Below are 16,509 nucleotides of genomic sequence, written 5' to 3'. Positions count from 1 at the left end.
GCTTGGAAAGACAGTACCGTGCAGTACCGAAGAGCCCTTACTGCTGCTCGATCATCCTATTTTTCTAACTTAATTGAGGAAAATAAGAACAATCCGAAATTCCTTTTTGATACTGTCGCAAAGCTAACTAAAAAGCAGCATTCCCCAAGAGAGGATGACTTTCACTTTAGCAGTGATAAATTCATGAACTTCTTTGAGGAAAAGATTATGATTATTAGAAAGCAAATTACGGACTCTTCTTTAAACCTGCGTATTCCTCCAAACCTCAGTTGTCCTGAGTCTGCACAACTCTGCCAGGACCTAGGATCAAGAGAGACGCTCAAGTGTTTTAGTACTATATCTCTTGACACAATGATGAAAATAATCATGGCCTCTAAACCTTCAAGCTGCATACTGGACCCTATTCCAACTAAACTACTGAAAGAGCTGCTTCCTGTGCTTGGCCCTCCTATGTTGAACATAATAAACGGCTCTCTATCCACTGGATGTGTACCAAACTCACTAAAAGTGGCAGTAATAAAGCCTCTCTTGAAAAAGCCAAACCTTGACCCAGAAAATATAAAAACTATCGGCCTATATCGAATCTTCCATTCCTCTCAAAATTTTAGAGAAGGCTGTTGCTCAGCAACTCACTGCCTTCCTGAAGACAAACAATGTATACGAAATGCTTCAGTCTGGTTTTAGACCCCATCATAGCACTGAGACGGCACTTGTGAAGGTGGTAAATTACATTTTAATGGCATCGGACCGAGGCTCTGCATCTGTCCTCGTGCTCCTAGACCTTAGTGCCGCTTTTGATACCATCGATCACCACATTCTTTTGGAGAGATTGGAAACCCAAATTGGTCTACACGGACAAGTTCTGGCCTGGTTTAGATCTTATCTGTCGGAAAGATATCAGTTTGTCTCTGTGAATGGTTTGTCCTCTGACAAATCAACTGTAAATTTCGGTGTTCCTCAAGGTTCCGTTTTAGGACCACTATTGTTCTCACTATATATTTTACCTCTTGGGGATGTTATTCGAAAACATAATGTAAACTTTCACTGCTATGCGGATGACACACAGCTGTACATTTCAATGAAACATGGTGAAGCCCCAAAATTGCCCTCGCTAGAAGCATGTGTTTCAGACATAAGGAAGTGGATGGCTGCAAACTTTCTACTATTAAACTCGGACAAAACAGAGATGCTTGTTCTAGGTCCCAAGAAACAAAGAGATATTCTGTTGAATCTGACAATTAATCTTAATGGTTGTACAGTCGTCTCAAATAAAACTGTGAAGGACCTCGGCGTTACTCTGGACCCTGATCTCTCTTTTGAAGAACATATCAAGACCATTTCAAGGACATCTTTTTTCCATCTACGTAACATTGCAAAAATCAGAAACTTTCTGTCCAAAAATGATGCAGAAAAATTAATCCATGCTTTTGTCACTTCTAGGTTAGACTACTGCAATGCTCTATTTTCCGGCTACCCGGATAAAGCACTAAATAAACTTCAGTTAGTGCTAAATACGGCTGCTAGAATCCTGACTAGAACCAAAAAATTTGATCATATTACTCCAGTGCTAGCCTCTCTACACTGGCTTCCTGTCAAAGCAAGGGCTGATTTCAAGGTTTTACTGCTAACCTACAAAGCATTACATGGGCTTGCTCCTACCTATCTCTCTGATTTGGTCCTGCCGTACATACCTACACGTACGCTACGGTCACAAGACGCAGGCCTCCTAATTGTCCCTAGAATTTCTAAGCAAACAGCTGGAGGCAGGGCTTTCTCCTATAGAGCTCCATTTTTATGGAACGGTCTGCCTACCCATGTCAGAGACGCAAACTCGGTCTCAACCTTTAAGTCTTTACTGAAGACTCATCTCTTCAGTGGGTCATATGATTGAGTGTAGTCTGGCCCAGGAGTGGGAAGGTGAACAGAAAGGCTCTGGAGCAACGAACCGCCCTTGCTGTCTCTGCCTGGCCGGTTCCCCTCTTTCCACTGGGATTCTCTGCCCCTCTAACCCTATTACAGGGGCTGGGTCACTGGCTTACTGGGGCTCTCTCATGCCGTCCCTGGAGGGGGTGTCACCTGAGTGGGTTGATTCACTGTTGTGGTCATCCTGTCTGGGTTGGCGCCCCCCCCTTGGATTGTGCCGTGGCGGAGATCTTTGTGGGCTATACTCAGCCTTGTCTCAGGATGGTAAGTTGGTGGTTGAAGATATCCCTCTAGTGGTGTGGGGGCTGTGCTTTGGCAAAGTGGGTGGGGTTATATCCTTCCTGTTTGGCCCTGTCTGGGGGTGACCTCGGATGGGGCCACAGTGTCTCCTGACCCCTCCTGTCTCAGCCTCCAGTATTTATGCTGCAGTAGTTTATGTGTCGGGGGGCTGGGGTCAGTTTGTTATATCTGGAGTACTTCTCCTGTCCTATTCGGTGTCCTGTGTGAATCTAAGTGTGCGTTCTCTAATTCTCTCCTTCTCTCTTTCTTTCTCTCTCTCGGAGGACCTGAGCCCTAGGACCTGAGCTCCAGGACTACCTGACATGATGACTCCTTGCTGTCCCCAGTCCACCTGGCCATGCTGCTGTTCCAGTTTCAACTGACCTGAGCCCTAGGACCATGCCCCAGGACTACCTGACATGATGACTCCTTGCTGTCCCCAGTCCACCTGGCCATGCTGCTGCTCCAGTTTCAACTTCCACCTGACTGTGCTGCTGCTCCAGTTTCAACTGTTCTGCCTTATTATTATTCAACCATGCTGGTCATTTATGAACATTTGAACATCTTGGCCATGTTCTGTTATAATCTCCACCCGGCACAGCCAGAAGAGGACTGGCCACCCCACATAGCCTGGTTCCTCTCTAGGTTTCTTCCTAGGTTTTGGCCTTTCTAGGGAGTTTTTCCTAGCCACCGTGCTTCTACACCTGCATTGCTTGCTGTTTGGGGTTTTAGGCTGGGTTTCTGTACAGCACTTTGAGATATCAGCTGATGTACGAAGGGCTATATAAATAAATTTGATTTGATTTGATTTGATTTAGAAGGCGAAAGATTGGAAGATAGTGCATATGGCTTAGATAACAGGGACCTACCATATCAACCCTGGTTTCTTTTGTTGAGTTGAGAGAAATACTGTCTTCATACTCACTGGAGTACACATTGGTCACCCTGATAGTGTCTCCAATGCCAACCATTGCAGCGCAGCTCACTTGGTCCCCCCAGAAACAGATCTCAATGGAGTTTTGTTTGGTCTCGTCCTGCAAGGCCAGGAAGCGCTGTGCAGTCAGCTTTCTCTGCTTTTTCTCTTTCCCAGTCCCCTAAGTTAGATCAGAGGGGGCAATTCACAAAACTCACCAAGAAAAGATTTATTGAAGGTCATATGTCTGTAAAAAGTTATGAGGACACATCTTTAATTACAGTTCCCTGAATGCTCATCTTGGTGCCGGAATCAGATTCGTTGGCATCAGCTATGGAGAGGACTGTCTGATGAATGAGCATCCAGGCCTTCTCAACAAGCCAGTTAGGAACTTCGAACGGGCTTGTTGTGGAAACATTGATTCTGCATGTGACCTTCACTGTGTTGTCGCTCATGATTAGATTCCTTAACAGGTAGTAGATTCCCTTTTTGAAGAAGTCGTGTCTCTCCTTTCCAAATACAATGACTTCGATACAATCTGTGTCATCAACCAGACCGATCTTGAGATAAAAACCTTTTTTATTTTTGTTAGGTATCAAATCAGACTTTGTGATCATCTTCCCAAGTATCACTTTATCATGAGTTATTCCAAGGTTTTCCGCTTTGCGATAGTTATCATCTGACCAAAGAGGGGGAAAGAGGATCAGTCAATGGCTGCATTTACACAGGTAGACCAATTCTGATCTTTTTTGCACTAATTGGTCTTTTGACCTATCACGTCAGATCTTTTCACACAAAAAAAGAATCAGAATTGGGCTGCCTGTGTAAACGCAGCCTATGTAACCAACCAGGTATTAAACCCAAGACATCTGTTTGACTCAAACTTTGGGAGCTAACATGAGTCTTCAGGGCTCAGACAATGTTACTCATCATGTAATGGTGGTCATGTTGGTCCTCCACATTTTAAATAAATAAAAGAGACAAACACTTACCCAGGATTTGAGAGTGCGCTTGGAAGAGGGAGGAGGATGACCCTGATGTCAAGTAGAAAATGAAACTATAAGTGGTTCTTTCATATAACATGGGTAGAGCTGACATTTTATTCAAATTCTATGGTGTATTTCCATCAAACAATTTGTCTACCAGAGGCCACCTGTCTGATTTGTTTTTTTCTTCATTTCAGACAAGGCTAATACGCTAATTTTTATTCTACTTGTGAAAAGATCCCTAACTCAGGGCCTAACATGTTGCTTTTCCCTTGCCCCTTCTTCTTTTGCCCTTTAAAACAAAATATATTAATTAATCAAACATAGGCATGAGGAGTAAATAAAATCACCATTGTTCATAAAACTTGTCAAGTGAACATCCATTCAGAATATGTATGGCCATTCTGTACACCTACTGTATAAATTCAATTGAATGATTGAAACAAATGCAATTTTATTTTAAGCTTGAAAACGTATATTCTTTATAATCTGGTTCTGACTCCTTGTCCTTCGATTCTCTCACTCTCTGTCCTGAGTAAAAATGTAATTTCAATAAAATAATACATTTTATTCATCTTAATGTTTAAATCCTACTGGGTGAGGCACAGCAGCCATTTACCATTACACTAGAGCAGTGAAAACGCACCTGATTTGCCTAGTAACAGTACAACTGCATACGGTGCCATCATTTCCATAAAAATGTACCATTCACTGAACAATCACACACCCTGAGGAAATGTTACTAATTTAAAGGGAAATCTTCGTAAGGAAAACAATACAGAAAAAGAAGTCTGTAATGCTATCAAAACTTGTTATACATATTTAAAATGTATAACAGTGGCTAGATGTCTCGGACTCCGAATCAATTATGTTGTGTGATTCTTATGCCTACCTACAGGGATGGAAAAATAATCAACAACTACATTATCAACAAACTGGTTGCACTCAACAATTTCTGCTGACCAGAGATGGAAAGTGAGATGGGAATGGGAATGTACAGTCAATAATGCTACACTTTCTGTGAAATTGTAATATCTTTATTTTCTTTCTGCATTTTCCTATTCTGGTCCTTAACAATGGGGAGCAGTAGGTTCTGGACAGTAGGGTCCTTTCTTAGGATCTCTTCCATCACTCTCTTCACCTCAAGGGTAGACTCAACCAATCCATAGTGTTTGATAATGATTCTAGCCATGTCTTCTCTTGCGGTGGCCTTCTGTACACTTTCTGGAATTTGTTTTAAACAGTTGAGCATCTTTTTGTAATCACTATCATTCAGGTGCTCTATAATGCTATTAGGCACTGAATGTCACTTATCTGCATTGCTTGAAGTCATCTCTGGAAAAAGGAAAATACATCTTAAAAATATAACTTACAAATGCACATTTTCAAATGCACAAATGCACATTGATCAAGCTACTGTGGCACCCTTGGCTAACTTGCTATTAATTTGAAAAGATGTAGGCTACAATAAACTAGATTATATCAATCGGGTAGTCAGACGAGACGATCCCCCATATATAAAAGTCCTCTATTATATTTGCAATATTATGCATACAGTGGGGAGAACAAGTATTTGATACACTGCCGATTTTGCAGGTTTTCCAACTTACAAAGCATGTAGAGGTCTGTCATTTTTATCATAGGTACACTTCAACTGTGAGAGACGGAATCTAAAAGAAAAATCCAGAAAATCACATGGTATGATTTTTAAGTAATTCATTTGCATTTTAAGTAATTCATTTGCTGGAATGGTTGATTGCTTCTGTGGACAGGTGTCTTTTATACAGGTAACGAGCTGAGATTAGGAGCACACTCTTAAAGTGAGTGCTCCTAATCTCAGTTTGTTACCTGTATAAAATACACCTGTCCACAGAGGCAATCAATCAATCAGATTCCAAACTCTCCACCATGGCCAAGACCAAAGAGCTCTCCAATGATGTCAGTGAAAGATTGTAGACCTACACAAGGCTGGAATGGGCTACAAGACCATCGCCAAGCAGCTTGGTGAGAAGGTGACAACAGTTGGTGCTATTATTCGCAAATGGAAGAAACACAAAAGAACTGTCAATCTCCCTCGGCCTGGGCTCCCTGCAAGATCTCACCTCGTGGAGTTGCAATGATCATGAGAACGGTGAGGAATCAGCCCAGAACTACATGGGAGGATCTTGTCAATGATCTCAAGGCAGCTGGGACCATAGTCACCAAGAAAACAATTGGTAACACATTACGCTGTGAAGGACTGAAATCCTGCAGCGCCCGCAAAGTCCCCCTGCTCAAGAAAGCACATATATATGCCCGTCTGAAGTTTTCCAATGAACATCTGAATGATTCAGAGGACAACTGGGTGAAAGTGTTGTGGTCAGATGAGACCAAAATGGAGCTCTTTGGCATCAACTCAGCTTGCTGTGTTTGAAGGAGGAAGAATGCTGCCTATGACCCCAAGAACACCATCCCCACCGTCAAACATGGAGGTGGAAACATTATGCTTTGGGGGTGTTTTTCTGCTAAGGGGACAGGACAACTTCACCGCATCAAAGGGACGATGGACGGGGCCATGTACCATCAAATCTTGGGTGAGAACCTCCTTATCTCAGCCAGGGCATTGAAAATGGGTCATGGATGGGTATTCCAGCATGACAATGACCCAAAACACAACGCCAAGGCAACAAAGGAGTGGCTCAAGAAGAAGCACATTAAGGTCCTGGAGTGGCCTAGCCAGTCCCCAGACCTTTATCCCATAGAAAATCTGTGGAGGGAGCTGAAGGTTCGAGTTGCCAAACGTCAGCCTCGAAACCTTAATGACTTGGAGAAGATCTGCAAAGAGGAGTGGGACAAAATCCCTCCTGAGATGTGTGCAAACCTGGTGGCCAACTACAAGAAACAGCTGACCTCTGTGATTTCCAACAAGGGTTTTGCCACCAAGTACTAAGTCATGTTTTGCAGAGGGATCAAATACTTATTTCCCTCATTAAAATGCAAATCAATTTTTGGCATGCGTTTTTCTGGATTTTTTTGTTGTTATTCTGTCTCTCACTGTTCAAATAAACCTACCATCAAAATTATAGACTGATAATTTCTTTGCCAGTGGGCAAATGTACAAAATCAGCAGGGGATCAAATACTTTTTTGCCTCACTGCATATCATTTTCTTTTCATTTTTTTCCTAACATTACCCATATAGGTAATACGTTTTTCACGCTCATACTATAGGCCTACAATAAATCTAATGTATTGAATCAACATTTAACATAATCACAGGGTCAACTAAATTCAAACATTTACAACAAAATTGACCAATAAATCATATGACATAGCTAAAAAAAAAGCGTACAGGCGTCTCAAAATAATGCCCGCGAAAACATGTTTCATCTAGTTTCGTTTTTCATTCATGAAGTCCTGTAGACGTAATTTTGTAAATAATTGACACACACACAAAGTTTGAAAGACTGGTTTGACCAAATATTCGATGAGACTTGGATGATTGAAATTCTGAGACCAAACAAATCTAAAATGGAATCCTTTCTGTTATGATTACATTCTATGGATAGTAATACTGGGAAATACAGTATAGTATAATATACAGTGCATTCGGAAAGTATTCTGACCCCTTGACTTTTTCCACATTTTGTTAAGTCACAGCCTTATTCTAAAATGGATAAAATTAAAATTAAATCCTCATCAATCTACACACAATACCCCATAATGACTAAGTGAAAACAGTTTTTTCAAAAATAATAAAATAAATACCTTATTTAAGTATCAAAGGAATTGTCCATAGAGCTCTGAGACAGGATTGTCTCGAGGCACAGATCTGGGGAAGAGTGACAAAACATTTCTGCAGCATTGAAGGTCCCCAAGAACACTATGGCCTCCATCATTCTTAAATGGATGACGTTTGGAACCACCAAGACTCTTTCTAGAGCTGGCCGCCCGGCCAAACTGAGCAATCATGGGAGAAAGGCCTTCGTCAGGGAGGTGACCAAGAACCTGATGGTCAATCTGACAGAGCTCCAGGGTTCCTCTGTGGAGATGGGAGAACCTTCCAGAAGGACAACCATCTCTGTAGCAATCCACCAATCAGGCCTTTATGGTACAGTGGCCAGACAAAAGCCGCTCCTCAGTAAAAGGCACATGAAAGCAATGGTGGATAAAGTACTCAATCGTCATACTTGAGTAAAAGTAAAGATACCTTAATAGAAAATGACTCAAGCAAAAGTGAAAGTCACCCAGTAAAATACTACGTGTGAAAGTCTAAAAGTATTTGGTTTTAAATATACTTAAGTATAAAAAGTACATGGAATTGCTAAAATGTACTTAAGTATCAAAAGTAAAAGTACAATTTAAACCATTTAAAATTCCTTATATTAAGCAAACCATACGGCACAATTGTTTTATTTATTTTTTATTGACGGATAGCCAGGGGCACACTCCAACACTCAGACATAATTTACAAGCAAATCATTTGTTAAGTCCTTCAGATCAGAGGCTGTAGGGATGACCAGGGATGTTCTCTTGATAAGTGTGTGAATTGGACCATTTTCCTGAAAAAATGTCGTGAGTATTTTTGGGTGTCAAGGAAAATGTATTGAGTAAAAAGTATATTATTTTGTTTAGGAATGTAGTGAAGTAAAAGTAGAAGTTGGCAAAAATATAAATAGTAAAGTAGAGTGCAGATACCCCCAAAAACAACTTAAGTAGTACTTTAAAGCATTTTTACTTAAGTACTTTACACCACTGCATGAAAGCCAGCTTGAAGTTTGCGAAAAGGCACCTAAAGACTCTCAGACCATGAGAAACAAGATTCTCTGTTCTGATGAAACCAAGATGTAACTCTTTGGCCTGAATGCCAGGCGTCACGTCTGGAGGAAACCTGTCACCATAACTACAGTGAAGCATGGTTGTGGCAGCATCATGCTGTGGGGATCTTTTTCAGCGGCAGGGACTGGGAGACTAGTCAGGATCGAGGCAAAGATGAACGGAGCAAAGTACAGAGAGATCCTTCGGGACAAGTCTCTGAATGTCCTTGAGTGGCCCAGCCAGAGCTCGGACTTAAACCTGATCGAACATATCTGGAGAGACCTGAAAATAGCTGTGCAGCAATGCTCCCCATCCAACCTGACAGAGCTTGAGAGGATATGCAGAGAAGAATGGGAGAAACTCCCCAAATACAGGTGTGCCAAGCTTGTAGCGTCATACCAAAGAAGACTCAACGCTGTAATCGCTGCCAAAGGTGTTTCAACACAGTACTGAGATAAGGTCTGAATACTTATGTAAATGTGAGAAGAAAAAATCATCTGTTTTTACTTTGTCATTATGGGATAATGTGTGTAGATTGCTGAGGGAAAAAAACAATTGAATCCATTTTTGAATATAGCTGTAAGTAACATAACAAAAAGGTCTGAATACTTTCCGAATGCACTATATGTCATGTATGTACATGTACTTACCTGGAGTGTCTGAGGATGGCACTGTTACTGATTACTACATGTGATCATCTGCTTGTACTTGACCCATGAAGGTTGTTTATCTGACGCTTCAAGTGTGCAATATATTCCATGGTGTCAGAAGTCAAAAAGTAATATAAAGGAAAGCTCAACATTACGAAACATGGAACAAAAGAGACCACCAAATACCGAAAATTGGAGTGTAGATCCAGAAATTCAACCTTTAAATAAATGCCAGTGGTATCAGACAAATGTGAAAATTAAATGTGCCACTTTCTTGCATGTAGCTGGAAATGACGCAATCCCTGCTTCAGTGTGCAATATATTAAAATATCCATTTTACATAAAGAAATGCATGTATTTGTATTTCAAACATTTGTTTATATTGACAGTCAAAACCAATGCAAAGAAATCAAAATGCGTTATTCTGTGACAGGAAACAAACCAAGCCACCATTGCCATTAGCATTTCCTGTAACAAAAACGGGGTAGTTGCATAAGAGGTAGATTACTGTAGGCTAATGACAGACAAATTTCTACATAGCAAAATGGCAATTGCCCTACCTGTATGTTACTAAAGATATAGTAACCCTGCAGGGAGGAGCTTAAGAATCTGCTGAATGAGAACATTTAGCTTATGAAGATCCAGCATGACCTCAGAGCTTCGTCCCAGTTTGACCTGGGTGTATTCTTCCCGGTTTAGGGCCATCTGGCAGTCTTTGTGGCCAGAGTATGTGGAACCCTTGTGCAGTTGTCCTGTTGCAACCTGAAGATTTAAAGGCAAGATCAATCAATCAATCAAATGTATTTATAAAGCCCTTTTTACCTCAGCCGATGTCAAAGTGCTGTACAGAAACCCAGCCTAAAACCCCAAACAGCAAGCAATGCAGATGTAGAAGCACGGTGGCTAGGAAAAACTCCCTAGAAAGGTCGGAACCTAGGAAAAAACCTAGAGAGGAACCAGGCACTGAGGGGTGGCCAGTCCTCCTCTGGCTGTCCCGAGTGGAGATTATAACAGAACATTGCCAAGATGTTCAAATGTTCAGAGATGACCACCAGGGTCAAATAATAATAATAATCACAGTGGTTGTAGAGGGTGCAACAGGTCAGCACCTCAGGAGTAAATGTCAGTTGGCTTTTCATAGCCGGTCATTCAGAGTTAGAGACAGTAGGTGCGGTAGAGAGAGAGTCCAAAACAGCAGGCCCAGGAAAGGGTAGCACGTCCAGTGAACAGGTCAGGGTTCCATAGCCACAGGCAGAACAGTTGAAACTGGAGCAGCAGCATGACCAGGTGGACTGGGGACAGCAAGGAGTCATCAGGCCAGGTAGTCCTGAGGCATGGCCCTAGGGCTCAGGTCCTCTGAGAGAAGAGAGAGAGAAAGAGGGAGAGAGAGAAGGAGAAAGAGAAAGTGAGAAAGAGAGAGAGAGAATTAGAGGGAGCATACTTACATTCACACAGGACACTGGATAAGACAGGAGAAATACTCCAGATATAACAGACTGATCCTAGCCCCCCGACACAAACTATTGTAGCATAAATACTGGAGACTGAGACAGGTGTGTGTGAGGGAGTTCTGAGAGCTGAGCTTAGTCTCTTGTTGAGCTGGCATTGTGCATCTCCTTGGAAAGCTCCAGCACTAAGTTCCTGGAGGAGAGACCATTAACACACATCAGAGGTATATGGACAATGAGTTAGAATAGGTAGATAAATCAATATTAATCTCTGAGGGGAAATTCTGTTTTTTCCCCCCTTGAAGATCAATATAGTATCTATATGTATATTTGTTATGCAGCAGTGCACATGATGCCTGACCTATACGTCCTCTAGAAAGAGGACACATGATGAAGATCGACAGAAGATGGTGGAAATGGATGTGTTCGAAACTGATGAGAGCTCGGGTGAAAATGAGAGTACAGGAAGTGGGCTACAGTAGTGAAAAACAAAGGAAGCAGAATAAGTTAAGTTTTGATGGAAACTAAGAAATCACTAGATGTGTTACCTAGGGGGTTCCATTTGAAGTCACGAGGAGTGTTATATATGCATTGGGTGGGTTTGCCATCGGTGAGAGTTGCAAGAGCTGGTCTTATTCTGAATTTTGTTTGTCCGTGGAACAGAAGAAGCGTGCTTTTGCACCTCAAAAAGATTTTTGAATGGGATTTCCGAAGCAGGGCGTCTGTCAAGGGTGTTATCCACGGCTAACAACTTTTGAAGAAAGCTTGGAGTGAGATTTTCTATGTGAATTGTATTGCCCCCTGCCACAACCAAATGACGGGGGACGGGGGCTGACGTCCCCCAGGAAAATTATACTGTTTTAAAGCTAATTTCCTGCAATTCTACATACACTTGTCAAACATTCCAAAATCATGGGCATTAATATGGAGTTCTACGTACACTTGTCAAACATTCCAAAATCATGGGCATTAATATGGAGTTGGTCCCCCCTGTGCTGCTATAACAGCCTCCACTCTTAAGGGAAGGTTTTCCACCAGTGGAGGCTCCTCCTCGGAGGAAGGGGAGGACCATCCTCCTCATTGAATTTCATAAAAATAAAAGTTATACTTTTTTGATAAAACTATACAAAATATATGCAGTACCAGTCAAAAGTTTGGACACACCTACTCATTTAAGGGTTTTTCTTTATTTGTATTATTTTCTACATTGTAGAATAATAGTGAAGACATCAGAACTATGAAATAACACATGGAATCATGTAGAAACCCAAAAAGTGTTAAACAAATCAAAATAGATTTTATATTCTTCAAAGTAGCCACCCTTTTCCTTGATGACAGATTTGCACACTCCTGACATTCTCTCAACCAGCTTCACCTGGAATGATTTTCCAACACTCTGGAAGGAGGTCCCACATATGCTGAGCATTTGTTGGCTGCTTTCCCTTCACTCTGCCATCCAATTCATCCCAAACCATCTCAATTGGGTTGACGTTCTTTGATTTTGGAGGCCAGGTCATCTGATGTAGCACTCCATCACTCTCCTTGGTCAAATAGCCCTTACACAGCCTGGAGATGTGTTGTGTTATTGTCCTGTTGAAAAACAAATGATAGTCCCACTAAGCGCAAACCAGATGTGATGGCATATCATAATCATAATGCTGTGGTAGCCATGCTTGTTAAGTGGGCCTTGAATTCTAAATAAATCACAGACAGTGTCACCAGCAAAGCACCTCCTCACCCCCTCACCTCCTCCTCCATGCTTCACAGTGAGAAGCACATTTGCGGAGATCCCCAGTTCACCTACTCTGCATCTCACAAAGAACCAAAAATCTAATCAGACCAAGGACAGATTTCTGCTGGTCTAATTTCCATTGCTCGTATTTCTTGGCCCCAGCAAGTCTCTTCTTCTTATTGGTGTCCTTTAGTAGTGGTTTCTTTGCAGCAATTCGACCATGAAGGTCTGATCCACGCAGTGTCCTCAGGTCTTAGGGTGGTGGTTGCGATCTCCGGAGGAAACACAAGTTGCCGGCCAATGTCAGCTAGCATTTTCCAGTCGCGGGCCAAGCGCAGCTGGTCTCGCTCTAATGGTGTAGAGCCGCTTCGGTGGTTTAGCCCCTTCGCAGACAAAGTTTGTCCGTAAGGAGTGTGATGCTGCTGTGGGTGGTAGGGAGTTGGTGGCAGCTCGCTTGTCCTCCAGGGCGGACGCAAGGTTTTTAAGGACTTGGTTGTGACGCCAAGTGTAGCGTCCTTGGGTGAGGCTTGTTTTACACCCTGTGAGAATGTGCCTGAGGTTGGCTGGCATGGAACAGAGGGCACAGTCCGGATCTTCACCATACCAACTGGTGTTGGAAGGACGTCATATGTTGCTCTGATGGAAAAGCTCAACCGCCTCGCTTCCATGGCCCACAGATCCTTCCAGCATGAAAGATCATGAACTGACATATTGTCCATCCAATCAAAGATCAGACAATTATCTAGTACTGAAAGCATAAGATGCAGCTAGCTAGCACTGCAGTGCATAAAATGTGGTGAGTAGTTGACTCAAAGAGAAAGACAATAGTTGAACAGTTTTGAACAAATTAATTTCTTCCAAAATGAAGCGAGAGAGAAAGATAATTTTTTTCACTTTCAGTTTCACTCACTGTAGATAGCTATTTTAGCCTACTCAAAAGCCCTGCTCAAACAGACAAACAATTATTGTGCTGAAGTTGCTTCCAGAGGCAGTTTGGAACTAGGTAGTGAGTGTTGCAACCGAGGACAGATGATTTTTATGCGCTTCAGCAGTCGGCAGTCCCATTCTGTGAGTTTGTGTGGCCTACCACTTCGCGGCTGAGCAATTGTTGCTCCTAGACGTTTCCATTTCACAATAACAGCACTTACAATTGACAGTGTCGGCTCTATCAGGGCAGAAATTTGACGAACTGACTTGTTGGAAAGGTGACATCCTGTGACGGTGCCACGTTGAAAGTCACTGAGCACTTCAGTAAGGCCATTCTACTACCAATGTTTGTCTGTGGAGAATGCATGGCTGTGTGCTTGAATTTTATACACCTGTCAGCAACTGGTGTGGTTGAAATAGCCGAGTCCACTAATGTTAAGGGGTGTCCACATACTTTTGTGTATATATAGTGTACCTGAGGAAGTAGGCGAAGTGATTGATGGGCGTCGACTGTCCTATATGGAGTAGGGAATGTGGCAGATGAATCAGAAATAGTTGGGTAACATAGATAATTAAGATGTTTTATTTGCATAATATGCTTATGTGAGATTCTTGTCATTAGAATGTATCCTTTTGGACTATAGTGTTGGCAGTTTCACTTTTCCCTAAACTGAGGCTCAGTCACTTGGGGCCCAGAGAGCGGAGAGGTCAGGCTTGTCTTTCACATGTCCCTGGTGCTATGCAGAATATCAGAAAGGGAAGAGGACAGAATGGAACATTGTCTTCATATGTGAATGTGTCTTTACCTATTCTTAAACCATGTGAAGGGATGGCGTGACTAATGGGGAACCAATGACTTGTCTCCACAATGTCTGTGCGCCAGTGTGACGTAGAAGTCCGTCACTGGCCGCGGGCAGCATTTGGTTCTTTAACGCACACACATATTCATCACTCCTCCCTGCGCCATTATACCATAAGTTAACAATGTGGGTCGACACACAATTTAACTTCTGTCTTGGTGCATGCATTTCACACTTGTCAATGTTCATATTTGAGAGATACAATAATTATTATACTTATCAATGTTGTGGATGAGCGCATAGTTTTTTGTTCTGTTCCTCTCTCTCCATCTCTGTAGCTTCTGGGTATGCTGGAAAAGGACCCGAGCTAAGGGAATTGGGTTGGCTTTATAGTGCCTGTCCCAAATGGCTCATTAATGCATATGGGCATATTGAAAGATATTGTCAGTAATGATGTAATGTTGTAAATGTTATGTTGTGATATTGTTTAAAACCGTGTTGCAATGTATATCCTTTAGTATGTTTAGTTCATGGAAAATGTAGGTTTGTATTGTTAATTGATTAATTAATTAGGGTTAATTGTTCTGAGGGGAGGGGCTAGCCCTACAAAAGGAGCCTCTCTCCAGTCTCTAAAGGGGATTTTTTTTGGGGATTGAGCTGTGGATGGGGCAGCATTGTTGTTAAGCTGTCCCATAAGGTAGACGTTGATGGCAGTACTGTTATTTTCTGTTCCGGAATCACTTGTAAATAAACACCTTTGCACAGAAGAACTTTTGCGGTTCCGCCATCTTTTTATTTTTATAGAGGTTAGGTTATCCAGTTTAGCCATCTGGCCTACTCTACGTGACAGCCAGTCACTCCCTCCTTTTCCCATTGGGGGGAGGTGTATGGCAGTGTCTGGAAACATTGTATGTCCTCTCTGATCTTACACTTATCCTGGGATAGTGTATGGCCTAGAGGCTCACTCCCCTCAGTGAGCTTGTCCAGGAGTGGGGTCAAGAGGGGGTTTACTTGAGATGGGAGTTTCTAGAGTTGATCATTGATATATGCCATTGGATGAGTTGGTGTTTTTGTACTATGAAGTACCAGGAACGAGACTAGAACCTCGTCTGAGGGACCAAACTGAACGATAATTTATAGCAAATGTTATCTGGCTAAGGGATACTCCTTTCTCAAGAAAAAGTATTTATTTGTGAACAGTTCCTAAGATCTGTGGTTCGTCATGTAAGTTGAGAGGGGTTTATCTTGGCTATAAAAGATCTTTGTATTTTTCTGTAGTCACTTCTCAACGGTTCATTAGAAATAGTGAATTGTTGAAAGTCAAATGCTATTGAAAAGCTTATTATTAAAGATGTAGTTTAAGTATAACTCTGACTGGTGTGTAGTTTGTAACTCTCCTCATTTGGTAAAGCAGAAATATGCCACCACAGGAAACCCACTTCTTGCATGTTATTTTTTTTTTGATGAGTCCCTCCCTTCTTTATGACATATCCTTTTAGAGTTTTTGCACAAGCCACTTCAGTGTTATACAACAGTGGGCAACAATTTGGCACCCTTGCACTTTTTTCAAGTAACTCACAATTATTACCTAAAAATACATTGAAATTGACCCAAGTATTTGTTCTCCACAATTCTTTATTTTACTGTTAATATTACAGAACCTGTTTTTGATTCAGAACTTAATATATCAACAAAAAAAATGTAATGAAAAAATGAACAGAAATTATATTGACAAAGTTATTGACACCCTAGACTTAAAATTTGGTAGCACAGCCTTTGGTCAAAATAACTGCAATCCAGCACTTCCTATAGCCATCGATGAGCTTCCTGTACCTCTGTACTGGCAGTTTGGCCCACTTCTCTTGTGCAAACTTCTCCAATTCTCCCAGATTTGAAGGGTGCCTTCTCCCAACTGTTGTTTTCAGATCTCTCCACAAGTTTTGAATGGGAATTAGATCTGGTCTCATTGCTGGCCACTTCAGAACAGTCCAGTGGTTTGTCTTGAACCATTCCTGGGTGCTTTTTGAAGTGTGTTTGGGGTCATTGTCCTGCTTG

The 16,509-nt window shown here is 41.8% G+C and overlaps 1 long non-coding RNA gene across 1 annotated transcript; it reads right to left on the bottom strand.

The window, feature by feature from the left end:
• Positions 1-9,751: 9,751 nt before the first annotated feature.
• On the bottom strand, positions 9,752-10,696 carry LOC112259348. The gene is made up of 2 exons (XR_002954827.1): positions 10,657-10,696; positions 9,752-10,309 (listed from the first exon to the last, which is right to left on the bottom strand). It is a non-coding gene; the product is annotated as an uncharacterized LOC112259348 (long non-coding RNA).
• Between the last annotated feature and the right edge of the window lie 5,813 nt (positions 10,697-16,509).

This window comes from Oncorhynchus tshawytscha, linkage group LG09 (assembly GCF_018296145.1).
Source record: "Oncorhynchus tshawytscha isolate Ot180627B linkage group LG09, Otsh_v2.0, whole genome shotgun sequence".
Lineage (NCBI taxonomy): Eukaryota > Metazoa > Chordata > Actinopteri > Salmoniformes > Salmonidae > Oncorhynchus > Oncorhynchus tshawytscha.
The sequence above is the reverse complement of the archived record's forward strand: the minus strand, read 5'-3'. Positions and strand labels throughout refer to the sequence as shown.